Source organism: Paramormyrops kingsleyae, chromosome 4 (assembly GCF_048594095.1).
Source record: "Paramormyrops kingsleyae isolate MSU_618 chromosome 4, PKINGS_0.4, whole genome shotgun sequence".
NCBI lineage: Eukaryota > Metazoa > Chordata > Actinopteri > Osteoglossiformes > Mormyridae > Paramormyrops > Paramormyrops kingsleyae.
The window spans coordinates 42,074,042-42,088,491 of NC_132800.1; the positions used below are offsets into that span (position 1 = coordinate 42,074,042).

The following is a 14,450-nucleotide window of genomic DNA, read 5'->3' on the forward strand; positions in this document are numbered from 1 at the left end:
CAATTAATCTACCGTTAGTGTGAAGGCTGTTGCTGTTAGTGACCTGCGGGTTTTGGGATGATGATAGTGCTTTTCCTGAAGTGTGTGCAATAAATGATAGCTCCTGCTTTCAGAAAGCTATGCTTCTCTGTAGTGTGTTTACAGCCGAATCTCACGCTGTTCCATTGGTGTCAGAAGTGGGATCCATAATGGCTACGGCACTAAGAGAGATTGAAGAGCTAATCATGCGCATTGAAGCACTAGAGGGAGCCCGTCCAAAAGTAAAGAAGCCCACTGCGGCCCCAGAAGAAGAACTGCTTAGCCGATTACCGGATGGGGCCAGCAGCCGAAAATGGAAGGCACAAGGACCGCAATGGGCGACTGACAGCAGGCCAGAAGAACAGTGCCACCTACTGCAAGCACCAAGACCAAGGGAGGAGCTGCAACCAATGACGGCCAGTCCCCAGCGAAGCAGCATGAAGCTGCCACGCTATAATGGAGAGGACCCTCCTGACAACTACTTGGCCCAAGTGCGGCTGGCCGCCCAATTCAATGGCTGGTCCTCAGAAGAGACAGCTGTCCAGGTGGCACTCGCCTTGGAAGGTCGAGCACTGCAAATCCTTACCGACCTCCAACCCCAACAGTGGAGGGAGTGGCACGAGATCGAGAGAGCGTTACAACATCGGTTTGGCCACTGTGTCTACGCGGATGATGCAAGGGACAAGCTTTTCAGCCGGCAGCGGAAGGTCACGGAGGGGTTGGGCTCCTATACTGCAGACCTACGACTCTTTGCGCGACAAGGGTACCCCACCTTCACTGCAGCAGCCCAGGAAGAACTCGCTCTCCAAGCCTTCGTCCGGGGACTCCAGCCGGAGCGACTCCGGGAGCACATACGTCTGTGTGCACCAAAGACCTTGGCTGAAGCCCTTCAGGAAGCAGAAAGGGTTGAACATGTCTTGGGTGGAAGAATGCACCCTATTCGTCGAGGAGACCAGGCTCGCCAAGTACATCGTGAGGGGAGTGACGAGGAGGAAGCAGCCCATCAGGCCATGAGCATACCTCCCCAGCGACCACGACGCAGAACCAGGGGCATGCTGGGGAGGACTGGGGAGGCCTGTTACCGGTGTGGGGAGCCAGGCCACATCGCACGCTACTGCCCGGCACCAGCCCCAAGGAGCCTTGCTCCCCAGCCGCTGTTAAACTAGAAGGGGGTGGCACAGCGGAGGAACTGCCACCTACAAGGACACCTCCAGTTCAGTCGCAGTGGCGCCTCGGACGGGTTGGGGGAACTTCGGGACTCTATGTGGACTGCAGCCTCGATGGCATCTGGTGCAGAGCCTTAGTGGACACTGGTTCCACCATTTCCCTGGTCCGCCCAGGAGTTCTACCGGGTACAGATGCCACCAACCCACAGGGCTGGACGGCTACTGAGCTCCGCATTACAAACGTTCGCTACAAGTGACCATCGCAAGCCGCACCATGGACCACCAGTTCTGGTTAGGCAAGATACAAGATCCCTGCATCATTGGGCTGGATCTTTTGGGCAAGTGGAAGGCTGTGGTAGACGTGTCTGGGGCAACCCTCCACTTGGATGGGGAAGCCATAGCGCTCCGCACTATTGGCGAGGGAGGTGTGCGCATCGTCTCCGTGCCGACCTTTGGGCCTGCTAATGTTCCGTCATCACCTGGATGTCAGCTGGAGCAGAGGGGTCCACCAACGTCCAAACGTTCGCAGCCACCGTCTGAGGAAACCAAGCAGGCAATCAATGAGCTGTACGGCCAGAGCTGTGAGGGCCTCAAAGAGGACCAGAGGCACCAGTTGAGGGAGCTACTGGACCAGTTCGCCGACATATTCGCGGCTAGAGATGAGGACTGTACCCACACGCAGCTGGTACAGCACAACATTGACACTGGTAACAGGGCCCCCATTCGGCTCCGACCGCACAGCATGCCATTGACTAAGCGACCTGTGGCCGAGAAAAAGATCAGGGAGATGCTGGAGGCTGGGGTCATCGAACCTTCCACCAGTCCATGGTCTGCACCAGTAGTGATGGTGAGAAAAAAGGACGGCACATGGCGCTTTTGCGTTGATTACCGCCACCTCAACCAGGCAACACGCAAGGACTCATACCTACTACCCAGGGTGGATGACACACTGGACCATATTGCTGGTTCCTGCTGGTTCAGCACCCTTGATCTCAGGAGCGGCTACTGGCAGGTGGAGTTGGCCCCAGAGGCGCGCCCGAAGACCGCGTTCACCATTGGGCAAGGCCTGTGGCAGTTTAAAGTGATGCCTTTCGGCCTTTGCAATGCCCCAGCCACCTTTGAACGCCTGATGGAGAGGGTCCTGGCTAACGTACCCCGGAGCCGCTGCGTGGTTTATTTGGATGACCTCCTTGTCCACGCTGGAGACTTCAAGGGTGCATTGGCTAACCTGAAGGAGGTTTTCCTGGCCATTCGCCAAGCTAACCTGCGTCTCCACCCCCGGAAGTGTCACCTATTCCAGCGGGAGACATCCTTCTTAGGCCATGTGGTCAGTGCCGCAGGGGTAGCCACCGACCCGGCAAAGGTGGCCGTGGTGAAGAACTGGCCAATCCCTAGCAACATCAGGCAGTTACGAAGTTTCCTAGGCCTCACCTCTTACTATCGGCGATTTGTGAGGGATTTTGCTACTATCGCTAGCCCTTTACATTGTCTGACACAAAAGGGGCAGAGGTTCCAGTGGAGTGAGGACTGCCAGCGTGCCTTCTCCCAGCTTAGAACGCCCCTGGTCACAGCCCCCGTGCTTGCTTACCCTGATCCCCAGCGACCGTTCATCGTGGATACCGATGCTAGCGATGTGGGACTGGGGGCAGTGCTGTCCCAAGAGGGGGCGCCTGGTGAACAGGTCATCGCCTACTTCAGCCGTTCTCTCTCTCGACCAGAGAAAAACTATTGTGTGACCCGTCGAGAATTGTTGGCTGTTGTCTTGGCCCTCAGGCAGTTCAGACCATACCTCCATGGTCAGAAATTCCTTCTGCGCACTGACCATGCGTCTCTCACCTGGCTCCTCAATTTCAAGGAACCGGAAGGGCAGCTGGCCCGTTGGTTAGAGGCACTGCAGGAGGCGCTCCCATGCCAACGCGGATGCACTGTCCCGGCGACCATGCGAGGAGGCGGAGTGTAAATACTGCGAGCGGGCGGAGGGGAAAGACATGGCCGACCCTAAGGTAGCTGTGCTGCGAGACACGGATGGCGTTGGGGTAGGCCAAACCAACAGCAGTGACGACCCTGTGGCACCGCCAAGCACTTCTGGGGTGGACTGCCTTGACCTGGAGCAACTCCGATGTGTGACTCGCGTCCAAGAGTGGGTAAGGACCAGACAGAGGCCTGAGTGGTCAGCAGTGTCTGCGTTGGATGCGGAGACCAAGTCATTCTACTCGCAGTGGGCCAGTCTGGTTTCACATGAGGGGCTCCTTCACCGCTGCTGGCAGGCCCCCGGAGCCGGTAGGGATATCCTCCAGCTAATAGTCCCTCGACTGTTGCGCCCCACAGTACTCCGACTGGTGCATGGCTCCCCAGGCGCAGGCCACTTCGGGGTAGCTAAAACTCTGTGTCGCCTTCGGGCCCGATTCTACTGGCCCGAGTGCCGCCAGGATGTGGAACTGTATGTGCATCGTTGCGACACCTGCACAGCCAAAAAGGGGCCTACCCATCGCTCCCATGCCCCTTTACAAGAGTACCGGGTGGGGGGCCCAATGGAGCGGGTGGCGGTCGACATCTTGGGCCCGTTCCCTGTCACCGAACGGGGCAACCGCTACATCTTAGTTGCGATGGACTATTTCACTAAGTGGCTGGAGGCTTACGCCGTCCCTGACCAGAGCGCTACCACCACTGCGGAGCGGTTGGTGGACGAGATGTTCTGCCGATTCGGGGCCCCAGAAGAACTTCACAGCGACCAGGGGCGGAACTTTGAGTCTGAAGTGCTAGCCGAGGTCTGCCGCCGGCTGGGGGTGAGAAAGACCCGGACCACGCTGCTGCACCCTCAGAGTGATGGCCTGGTCGAACGCTTTAACCGCACCCTGACCACACAGCTTGCCGTCTTGACCAGTCGCCAGCAGCAAGACTGGGATCAGCATCTGCCCCTGGCCCTATGGGCATACCGAACGGCAGTGCAAGAGTCCACCAGGTGTACCCCAGCGTCCCTCGTGTTTGGACGCGAGCTGCGCACCCCAGTGGACTTGGTTTTTGGTTCTCCCCCAGAACCGACCCCCGCAGGGAAGCCGGGTATGGACTATTATTTCCAGCTGCGGGAGCGACTCCAGGTTGTGCACGAACTGGCCAGACAGGCACTGGTGAAGGCGGGCAGCAGGCAGAAGCGAGCGTACGACACCCGCTCCCGAGGGAGGGATTTTAATGCTGGCGACCAGGTATGGGTTTATAGCCCAGAGCGGAGGAGAGGTCTGTCGCCCAAACTGATGAGTCACTGGAGTGGGCCCTGCACCGTCCTTGAGAAGCTTACGGACGTCGTGTATCAGGTGAGGCTGGCCAAGAGAAACAGGTTGGTGGTCCTTCATCGTGACCGGCTCGCACCTTACCAGCCCCTGGCCCCTCCCAGACTGGAGGCCGGGACCGAGCCTGGCCATGAATCACCCCCCAACCTCCAGCCCGCAACTGGGGATCCACCATCGCGGCCCCGTCGGCTACGCCAGCGCCCCCCTCACCTCCAGGACTTTGTGGTAGATAGTTGGGTTGCTGAGGACAGCTAACCAGCTTGGTGGGGGCTGTGTAGCAATTCGGAGGGTTGGGGGTGGAGTTTCCCAGAATGCTTTGGGGCGTAGAAGGGAGAATTGTGTTTAGAATGTGTTAGTTCTGTGTTATTTTGGTACAAGGGGGGTGTTTAGTTATAACAGGGATATTTAGGTTGAACATTTACGGGAATGGTTTAGGAAATAGTTGTTATTCAATTAATCTACCGTTAGTGTGAAGGCTGTTGCTGTTAGTGACCTGTGGGTTTTGGGATGATGATAGTGCTTTTCCTGAAGTGTGTGCAATAAATGATAGCTCCTGCTTTCAGAAAGCTACGCTTCTCTGTAGTGTGTTTACAGCCGAATCTCACGCTGTTACAATACATTGAGCATGCATTCTACCATCAGCGTAAAATTGACTAACGTAATAAAAGTAAACTTACCGAAGCTCTCCTTTCATTAAACAACAACCAAAAAAAGAAAATACCCGTCCGTTTGTGATAAGTCAGTCAGAACAGGGTATCAAATTTCTCAATAAAGAGCACTCAAATTCTCCCGCGAACTTGTCTGGGCAAGTTTTTTAAATTTTTATTTTTTTTTGAGGCAAAATGCGCGTGCACGGCTCAAGACAAACTGTGCATGCGCGGTGCACGTCCACCCTGTTCTAGTTGGGCTACACTAATGCCTTGTCCACACATACACGGGTATTTTTTAAAACTTACCTTTTTCTATACATCTTGGGCTTTTGTCCACAAGTAAACGGCGTTTTAGGTCACTGAAAACGGAGCTTTTGCAAAACTCCACCCAGGGTGAAGATTTTAAGAAACTCCGTTTTCAGTGTCGACATGTAGACAGGGAAAACAGAGTTTTTGGCTCGAAACGTCAGATTGTGAGCCGTTGTCCACTTTGTTTAATGTCAGAGCGTGCGCTGTTTGCTGTGTACATTAGGCGAGTTTGAGCAATGGCGGACTTAGCTGAAATAGTGCTTGTGCTAACCTTGTCTGTTATTTGTAATGTTTACGTCTACTGTAAATTAGATATCTGTTGTTCTTTATTCCTGATTGCCATGTCCGAGCTAGAAAATGTCATGGTGTATCCTGATCATAGTGTCATGACCTGCGCATCCGGTCCTCGTGTTTGCCACACCCTCCTCGTTACCCCTGTGTCAATTCCCATCAGCTGTCTTGCGTTTATTCTGAGGTCATGTCCTGTATTTAGTCCGCGTTCAAGTCTGTCATTGACGTTTGTCTTGTGCTGCTCTCTGTTTACCCCAAATAAAACCCCATCCTTTGGATTTCGTCTCGTGGATTTACTTCCCCGCTCCCCACTCAGGCATAGGATGTGACACATAGCTACTTGCAAAATGCTTAAAGTGATTTTAATGGAAACTTGAAATGCTAGTCTGATGTGTTATCTTTTATCCTTCTATGACACTTTATTCTCTGCTCCTTCACCTTCAATCTTTTTTATAGATTCCATTTGTGTGTTTAACTGCCATCTGGTCTATAGACCTTTAATCTCAATGTCAGAATTAAACAGCTATGCCTCAGAATTTTGTCATGCATAACATGCAGGTGTGGATGTTTTTTTGAGGTCCAAAACCTCTTAACTTTAATGGGCTTTTCTGAGGGTATGACAATGAACATTTGCCTAATTGCTCTTTTCCTCTACATAGGAATATACTGTAGTTATCTATGAACATTGTCTGTTTTCTGGCCATTTATTTTTTTCTCTACATCTAAAAACTCTTTTCAGCATATTTATATCATAAATATATAAATCAAATCAGTTTCCATATGTTTCCTCATATTGTATGTTCTTGGGAGAAGAAGCTGTCAGATAAAACAAATCAGACAAGGACTGAAAGACACCCTGGTTTGGCCTCTTCTTTTTAAGAGGAAGGATGTGGTGCTCTTCCCAATGGAATCTGAGGATCATGCACCCCTGAAGTAATGCTGATCTAAATTTGTGAGAAAATGGAACGATTATGATACTCTTCTCCTCATATAGAATGTCAAATGCCCTACAGTTGTGCTGTGACAATAGGAAGCACGTAGCTGATCATGCACTCATTCTGTTAATGGTTTACAATAGAGGGAGAAGGGCAATGGGAGAGGACACATCCCTGGGGAGCACCAGTGCTGACTGTCTGTATACCTGAAGTGAATACTCCCAGCCTCACATGCTGTTTCCTGCCTGTCAGAAAGCTGGTGATTCCCTGACAGATGGCAGGGGATACAAGGAGCTGGGAGAGTTTGGTGGAGAGGATTTCTGGAATGATGGTTTTGAACACCGAGCTGAAGTGCACAAACAGAATCCTTGCATATGTCCCAGGGCAGCCTAGATGTTGCAGGATGTACTGCAGTCCCATGTAGACTACATCATCCACTGACCTGTCTACTCGGTAGGCAGACTGCAGGGGGTACAGTAGGCGTCCTGTGAAATCCTTCAGTTGGGCCAGCACCTGTCATTCAAAGGATTTCATGACCACAGACTTCAGAGTGACAGGCCTGTAGTCATTCAGTCCTGCAATGGAAACCGGGGACCAGCATGATGGTGGAACATTTGAAGCAGGAGGGGCTTTACAGAGCTCCAGGGATCTGTTAAGGATGTTGGTCAGCACAGGCTTTAGGACAAGAGGGGGAGACACCATGTCGACCTGGTGCTTTCCTGGTCTTCTCTCTCTCTGGAAGAGGCGTTTCACATCCTCTTTGCATATCATGAGTAAAGCTTGAGTATGGGGGGTGGGGATAGGGGGGTTTCCAGAGGTGTGATGGGGACTGAAAGGCTGAAATAACATATTGGATCAGCACTACATACATCATATAACATCATATATCAAAACCCAGAGATTAACTGGTATTTTTATTTTCCAAAAGTACCACATATTTATCCTTCAGCTAACCTCTGGGTTGCCCCTTTAAGAACCTTTTCCTGGCAAAGGTTCTTAAAGGGGCAGCACCAAATCTTATTAAAAGAGGGCAATATTACACCTCTTGGCTACATGAAAAGTGAATCATAAGAACATAAGAAATTTACAAACGAGAGGAGGCCATTCGGCCCATCAAGCTCGTTTGGGGAGAACTTAACTAATAGCTCAGAGTTGTTAAAATCTTATCTAGCTCTGATTTAAAGGAACCCAGGGTTTTAGCCTCCACTACACTAGCAGGAAGACTATTCCATACTCTAACTACACGCTGTGTAAAGAATTGCTTCCTCAGATTTGTTTTAAAATGTTCTCCCGCTAATTTCCACTTATGGCCACGAGTTCTAGTATTTAGACTAATATTGAAATAGTCATTTGGCTGAACAGCATCCAGACCCATTAGAATCTTATAGACCTGAATCATATCCCCCCTTAGTCTCCTTTGCTCAAGGCTAAACAGATTCAGTTCCGCTAACCTCTCCTCATAAGACATTCCTCTAAGACCAGGAATCATTCTCGTAGCTCTTCGTTGCACCTTTTCTAAGGCAGCAATGTCCTTCTTGAGGTATGGTGACCAAACCTGCACACAGTATTCTAGGTGGGGTCTTACCAAGGAATTATATAAGTGTAACATCACCTCCCTTGACTTAAACTCCACACATCTAGAGATATAACCCAACATTCTGTTCGCCTTTTTTATTGCTTTTATTTGAGGGGGACATGGAAGCATCAACATACATACCGAGATCTTTCTCGTAATCAGCTACCTTTATTTCAGTGGAACCCATAAAATATCTGTACTTTATATTTCTGCTCCCTGCATGGATTACCTTGCATTTATCTGTGTTAAATTTCATCTGCCAAGTATCAGCCCATTCGCTAATTAAATCCAGATCCCGTTGAAGCCTCTCTGCTGCTAGATTAGTATCTGCTACCCCGCCCACCTTGGTGTCATCTGCAAATTTAACCAGTTTACTGTATGTATTTGTGTCAATATCATTAATGTAAATTAGGAACAATAGAGGTCCTAAAATTGAACCCTGCGGTACCCCACTATGAACGGAGGCCCACTGTGACATTGTGCCTCTAATAACTACTCGCTGCTTCCTGTCAGTTAGCCAGTTTTTGATCCAAGTTGCCACAGTTCCTAAAATCCCTGCAGCTTTAAGCTTTAGCAAGAGACGTTTGTGGGGGACAACATCAAAGGCCTTCTGGAAATCTAAGTAAATCACATCATAGGCCTTTTTGTGATCAATTTCACTTGTAGCTTCCTCAAAGAACTCAAGTAGATTCGTTAAGCAGGATCTACCTCTCCTAAATCCATGTTGGCTATCCTTTATGATGTTATTTGCATCTAGGTAATCTACCATTTTCACAATCGGTATGGTTTTCGTCATCAGGATCTGCAGTATGTAAGTACCAATCAAGATGATGGATGAGAAAGGTGGTAAATAAAATGGCTTGCAGTTTATGAACATCCATCCATCCATCCATCCATCATCTGCCGCTTGTCCGGGGTTCGGGTCGCGGGGGCAGCAGCTTCAGGAGAGGCACCCAGACCTCCCTCTCCCCAGCTACCTCTACCAGCTCCTCGGGGGGGACACCGAGGCATTCCCAGGCCAGCTGAGAGATATAATCCCTCCAACGAGTCCTGGGCCTGCCCCGGGGCCTCCTCCCTGTAGGACATGCACGGAAATCCTCTCCGGGTAGCCGCCCAGGAGGCATCCGCACCAGATGTCCAAACCACCTCAACTGGCTCCTTTCGACGTGAAGAAGCAGCGGTTCTACTCTGAGGCCCTCCCAGATATCCGAACTTCTCACCCTATCCCTAAGGGAAAGCCCAGACACCCTGCGGAGAAACCTAATTTCGGCCGCCTGTATTCGCGATCTCATTCTTTCGGTCATTACCCATAGCTCATGACCATAGGTGAGGGTAGGGACAAAGATGGACCAATAGATCGAGAGCTTTGCTTTTTGGCTCAGTTCTTTCTTAGCCACGACGGACCGGTTAAGTGCCTGCAAAACTGTAGACGCCGCTCCGATTCGTCTATCCAGCTCCCGATCTCGCCTACCCTCACTCGTGAACAAGACCCCGAGATACTTAAACTCCTCCACTTGAGGCAGTACGTCTTCCCCGACCCGAAGAGGGCAAACCACCCGTTTCCGGCTGAGAACCATGGTCTCGGACTTGGAGGTGCTAATCCTCATCCCTGCCGCTTCGCACTCGGCTGCGAACCGCCCCAGTGCATGCTGGAGATCCCCAGCAGATGAAGCCAACAAGATGACATCGTCTGCAAAAAGCAGCGAGGCAATCCTGAGGCCACCAAACTGGACACCCTCAACACCCTGGCTGCGCCTAGAAATCCTGTCCATAAATATTATAAACAGGACCGATGACAAAGGGCAGCCCTGGCGGAGCCCAACCCGCACCGGGAACACGTCCGACTTATTACCGGCAATGCGGACCAAGCTTCTGCTCCGTTCGTACAGGGACCGAATCGCCCACAATAGCGGACCCCGGACCCCATACTCCCGAAGCACCCCCCCACAGAGCACCTCGGGGAACCCGGTCGTAAGCCTTTTCCAAATCCACAAAACACATGTAGACTGGATAGGCAAACTCCCAGGCTCCCTCCAGTACCCTTGCAAGGGTATAAAGCTGGTCCAGTGTTCCACGGCCAGGACAAAAACCGCATTGTTCCTCCTGAATCCGAGATTTGACTATCGATCTCACCCTCCTCTCCAGTACCCCGGAATAGACTTTCCCAGGGAGGCTGAGAAGTGTGATCCCCCTGTAGTTGGAACACACCCTCCGGTCCCCTTTCTTAAATAAGGGGACCACCACCCCAGTCTGCCAATCCAGTGGCACCGTCCCTGACCTCCACGCACTGTTGAGAAGGCGTGTCAGCCACGACAGCCCCACAACATCCAGAGCCTTCAGGTAGTCCGGGCGGATCTCGTCCACCCCCGGGGCCCGGCCACCACGGAGCTCTCTAACCACCCTGGCCACCTCAGCCCCAGTGATGTGCAAGCCCCCCCCAGCACCCTCGGGCTCTGTGCCCTCAGATGTCTCAAAGGCAGTGTGCATAGATGTATCTGAGGCAGGGTTGCAGTCGGAATTCTGCCGGAGGCACGAGTTAAAGCTCCAGCGAACAGGAGCCTCTGCCAGACGTTCCCAGCAGACCCTCACTATGCGCTTGGGCCTACCAGGTCTGACGGCTTCCTCCCCCGCCACCTGAGCCAACTCATCACCAGGTGGTGATCAGTTGACAGCTCTGCCCCTCTATTTACCCGAGTGTCCAAGATGGAAGGCCGCAGATCAGATGATACGATTATAAAATTGATCATCGACCTGTAGCCCCGGGCATGTTCGTACCATGTCCACTTATGGACACCCTTATGCTCGAACATGGTGTTCGTTATGGACAAACCATGCATTGCACAGAAGTCCAATAACAGAACACCACTCGGATTCAGATCAGGGAGGCCGTTCCTCCCAATCACCCCCTTCCAGGTCACACTGTCATTGCCCACGTGAGCGTTGAAGTCCCCCAGCAAAACGATGGAATCCGCCCGCGGCATGCCAAATAGCATACCGCTAAGGGAATCCAAGAAGGCCGGGTACTCCGAACTGACATTCGGCGCATAAGCGCAGATGACAGTCAGAGACCTATCCCCGACCCGAAGGCGTAGGGAAACAGCCCTCTCGTTCACCGGGGTAAACTCCGTTGTTAATGCACCGAGCTGTGGGGCCACCAATAGCCCCACCCCAGCCCGGCGTCGCTCACCCGCTGCAACTCCAGAGTAAAAGAGCGTCCAGCCCCTCTCCAGGAGATTGGTTCCAGAACCCAAGCTATGTGTTGAGGTGAGCCCGACTATATCTAGTCGATACCTCTCAACCTCACGCACAAGCTCAGGCTCCTTCCCCACCAGAGAGGTGACATTCCATGTCCCGAAAGCCAGTTTTGTCAGCCGGGGATCAGACCGCCAGGGCCTCCCTTGGCCGCCACCCGATCCACAATGCACCGAACCCCTGACATTCCCCTTGCGGGTGGTGGGCCCACCTGGGGACAGTCCCGCGTGCCTCTTTCGGGCTGTGCACGGCCGGGCCCCACGGGTCAAGGCCCGGCCACTAGGCGCTTGCCAACGGGCCCCTCCCCCAGGCCTGGCTCCAGGGTGGGGCCCCGGTGACCCTAGTCCGGGCGAGGGAAACAGGACTTTGATTTTGTACGTTTTCATGAGGTTCTTTTGGATTGCTCTTTGTCTGGCCCCTCCCCTGGGACCTTTTTGCCTTGGGAGACCCTACCAGGGGCTATTGCCCCCGACAACATAGCCCCCAGGTTCACGGAGGCACGCAAACCCCTCCACCACGATAAGGTGGCAATCCAAGGATAATGTATAATGTATTAAAACACAACAAACAAATAACCAAATAAATAAATATTATTTATTATAGGACATATAGGACATAACAAATAGTGTTATTTTTATATTTTATATTTTGCTCTTTTTTCCCATGCTCTTATTCTCTTATTATGCACAGCTACTAGAAGTGACCATGCAGGGTTAAATTTTACTACATGTATGTTTACAACTGTGTATGTGACAAATAAACCTTTTGAATCTCTTGAATATTGAATCAATCTCTTGAATCTTCTGATAACCCTGGCCTTCTCCAATTCATGTTGCATTGCTTCATGAACTTTTGCTTTCTGCTCTGATGAATCTAACCCTGCCTCCTGACATCACACGGTCTCAGCTCTGGCCCAGCTGATTCAAGATTCAAGAGATTTATTCATCACATACAGAGTTGTACACATACAACATGTAGTGGAATGTAACCCTGGTCACTCCGAGCAGCTGTGCATGATACCCATGAGCTGTTTTTCAGGGCCAGAAAAATGAGCTCTAGTCCAGATATATTGGCACCACACCGCTGTTATTTTTGGTGTAAATGCAATGCCCGGGCTGGAATTTAGGCTTGGTATGGGCACCGACCCTGGTGTGAAAGGGCTAACAGTGAGGAAACAAAAACAAAGAAAGTACTAGAGCGCTGTGCTGCAGCTACTATCTGTGGTGCCATCTTGTTGTGATCTTAACCAGCTGGACAAGTGCCTAGAATAGAACATTACTGTATACTCATACAAACATGTCTTACAGGTCTCGTTTCCACCAACAAGATGCTGGAGCCACATGTTTCCACTGCAAAAAACTGGCCCTGGACCAGAAAACACGGCTCTAGCGCAAACCAAAGAAAAGCTGGTCTCAGAATTTCGAACCATAACATCAGCAATAAATAGGCTATAAATTCCAAACCTTCCACATTTGCAGACAGTAAAGTACTGTGCGATACTTAAAAGGACAGTGGTAAAACAGTGAGCGAAAATAACCACAGGAGTGAACAACTAATCAGCAAGGCTATGGAACAACAAGACGCAGGTGAAATAACTTTTGTAACAATTATCAAGACCAGTGGCCTGTACTACGAAGCAGGGTTACTGGCTTATCGGGGTAACTTGCTGGATTTAAGGTAGTCTGGGCAAAATGTAATTGAGCGAATATGAAGTGCATTTAAACTGTGGTACCTTAAATCTGACAAGTTACCCCGATAAGCCAGTAACCCCGCTTCGTAGTACAGGCCACAGGAACCAAGGAACCTAACAAACACTAAGGCTTAACAACAATGTGGAAGACTAGGAACATAAGGCTATGCAGAACAGAATAAAACCAGGGCTGATACTTGGCAGATGAAATTTAACATCCATGCAGGGAGCAGAAATATAAAGTACAGATATTTTATGGGTTCCACTGAAATAAAGATAGCTGATTACGAGAAAGATCTCGGTGTGTATGTTGATGCTTCCATGTCCCACTCTCGCCAGTGTGGGGAAGCAATAAAAAAGGGCAATAGAATGTTGGGTTATATCTCTAGGTGTGTGGAGTTTAAGTCAAGGGAGGTGATGTTACACTTATATAATTCCTTGGTAAGACCCCACCTAGAATATTGTGTGCAGGTTTGGTCACCATACCTTAAGAAGGACATTGCTGCCTTAGAAAAGGTGCAACGGAGGGCTACGAGAATGATTCCTGGTCTTAGAGGAATGTCTTATGAGGAGAGGTTAGCTGAGCTGAATCTGTTTAGCCTTGAGCAAAGGAGACTAAGGGGGGACATGATCCAGGTCTATAAGATTCTAACGGGTCTGGAAGCTGTTCAGCCAAATGGCTATTTCAATATTAGTTTAAATACTAGAACTCGTGGCCATAAGTGGAAATTAGCATTTTAAAACAAATTTGAGGAAGCACTTCTTTACACAGCGTGTAGTTAGAGTATGGAATAGTCTTCCTGCTAGTGTAGCGGAAGCTAAAACCCTGGATTCCTTTAAGTCAGAGCTAGATAAGATTTTAACAACTCTGAGCTATTAGTTAAGTTCTCTCCAAACGAGCTTGATGGGCCGAATGGCCCCCTCTCGTTTGTAAATTTCTTATGCTCTTATGTTCTTACAACAAGGGAAACCAGAAGCGGGTACAAAAAGTAAAGACAAAGATACAACACCAAACACACAGGAAAAACTGATAGTACATAAGTTACAAACTCGTGGGCTCAGTGGGCTTATAGTCTCAAGACCACATGCTCAACCTAGTGTGCTATGCAGTGTTCCAGGTAACAACGGAAACACACTAGGGACTTAGGCACACTGTGGCTGAAAGGCAGGGTAGGATAATACAGAGCCTAACAGTGAGAACCAGCCCAACACTGGCACCAGCACCGGCTCCTCATTGGTGGAAACGAGGCAACAGAGTGAAACTATAAAATTGAGA

General features: G+C 50.6%; 1 long non-coding RNA gene across 1 annotated transcript in view; it reads left to right on the forward strand.

Moving 5' to 3' along the window:
- Window positions 1-14,450, forward strand: part of LOC140588858 (uncharacterized) — a 35,205-nt gene that overhangs the window by 14,154 nt on the left and 6,601 nt on the right. The window lies entirely within an intron of this gene.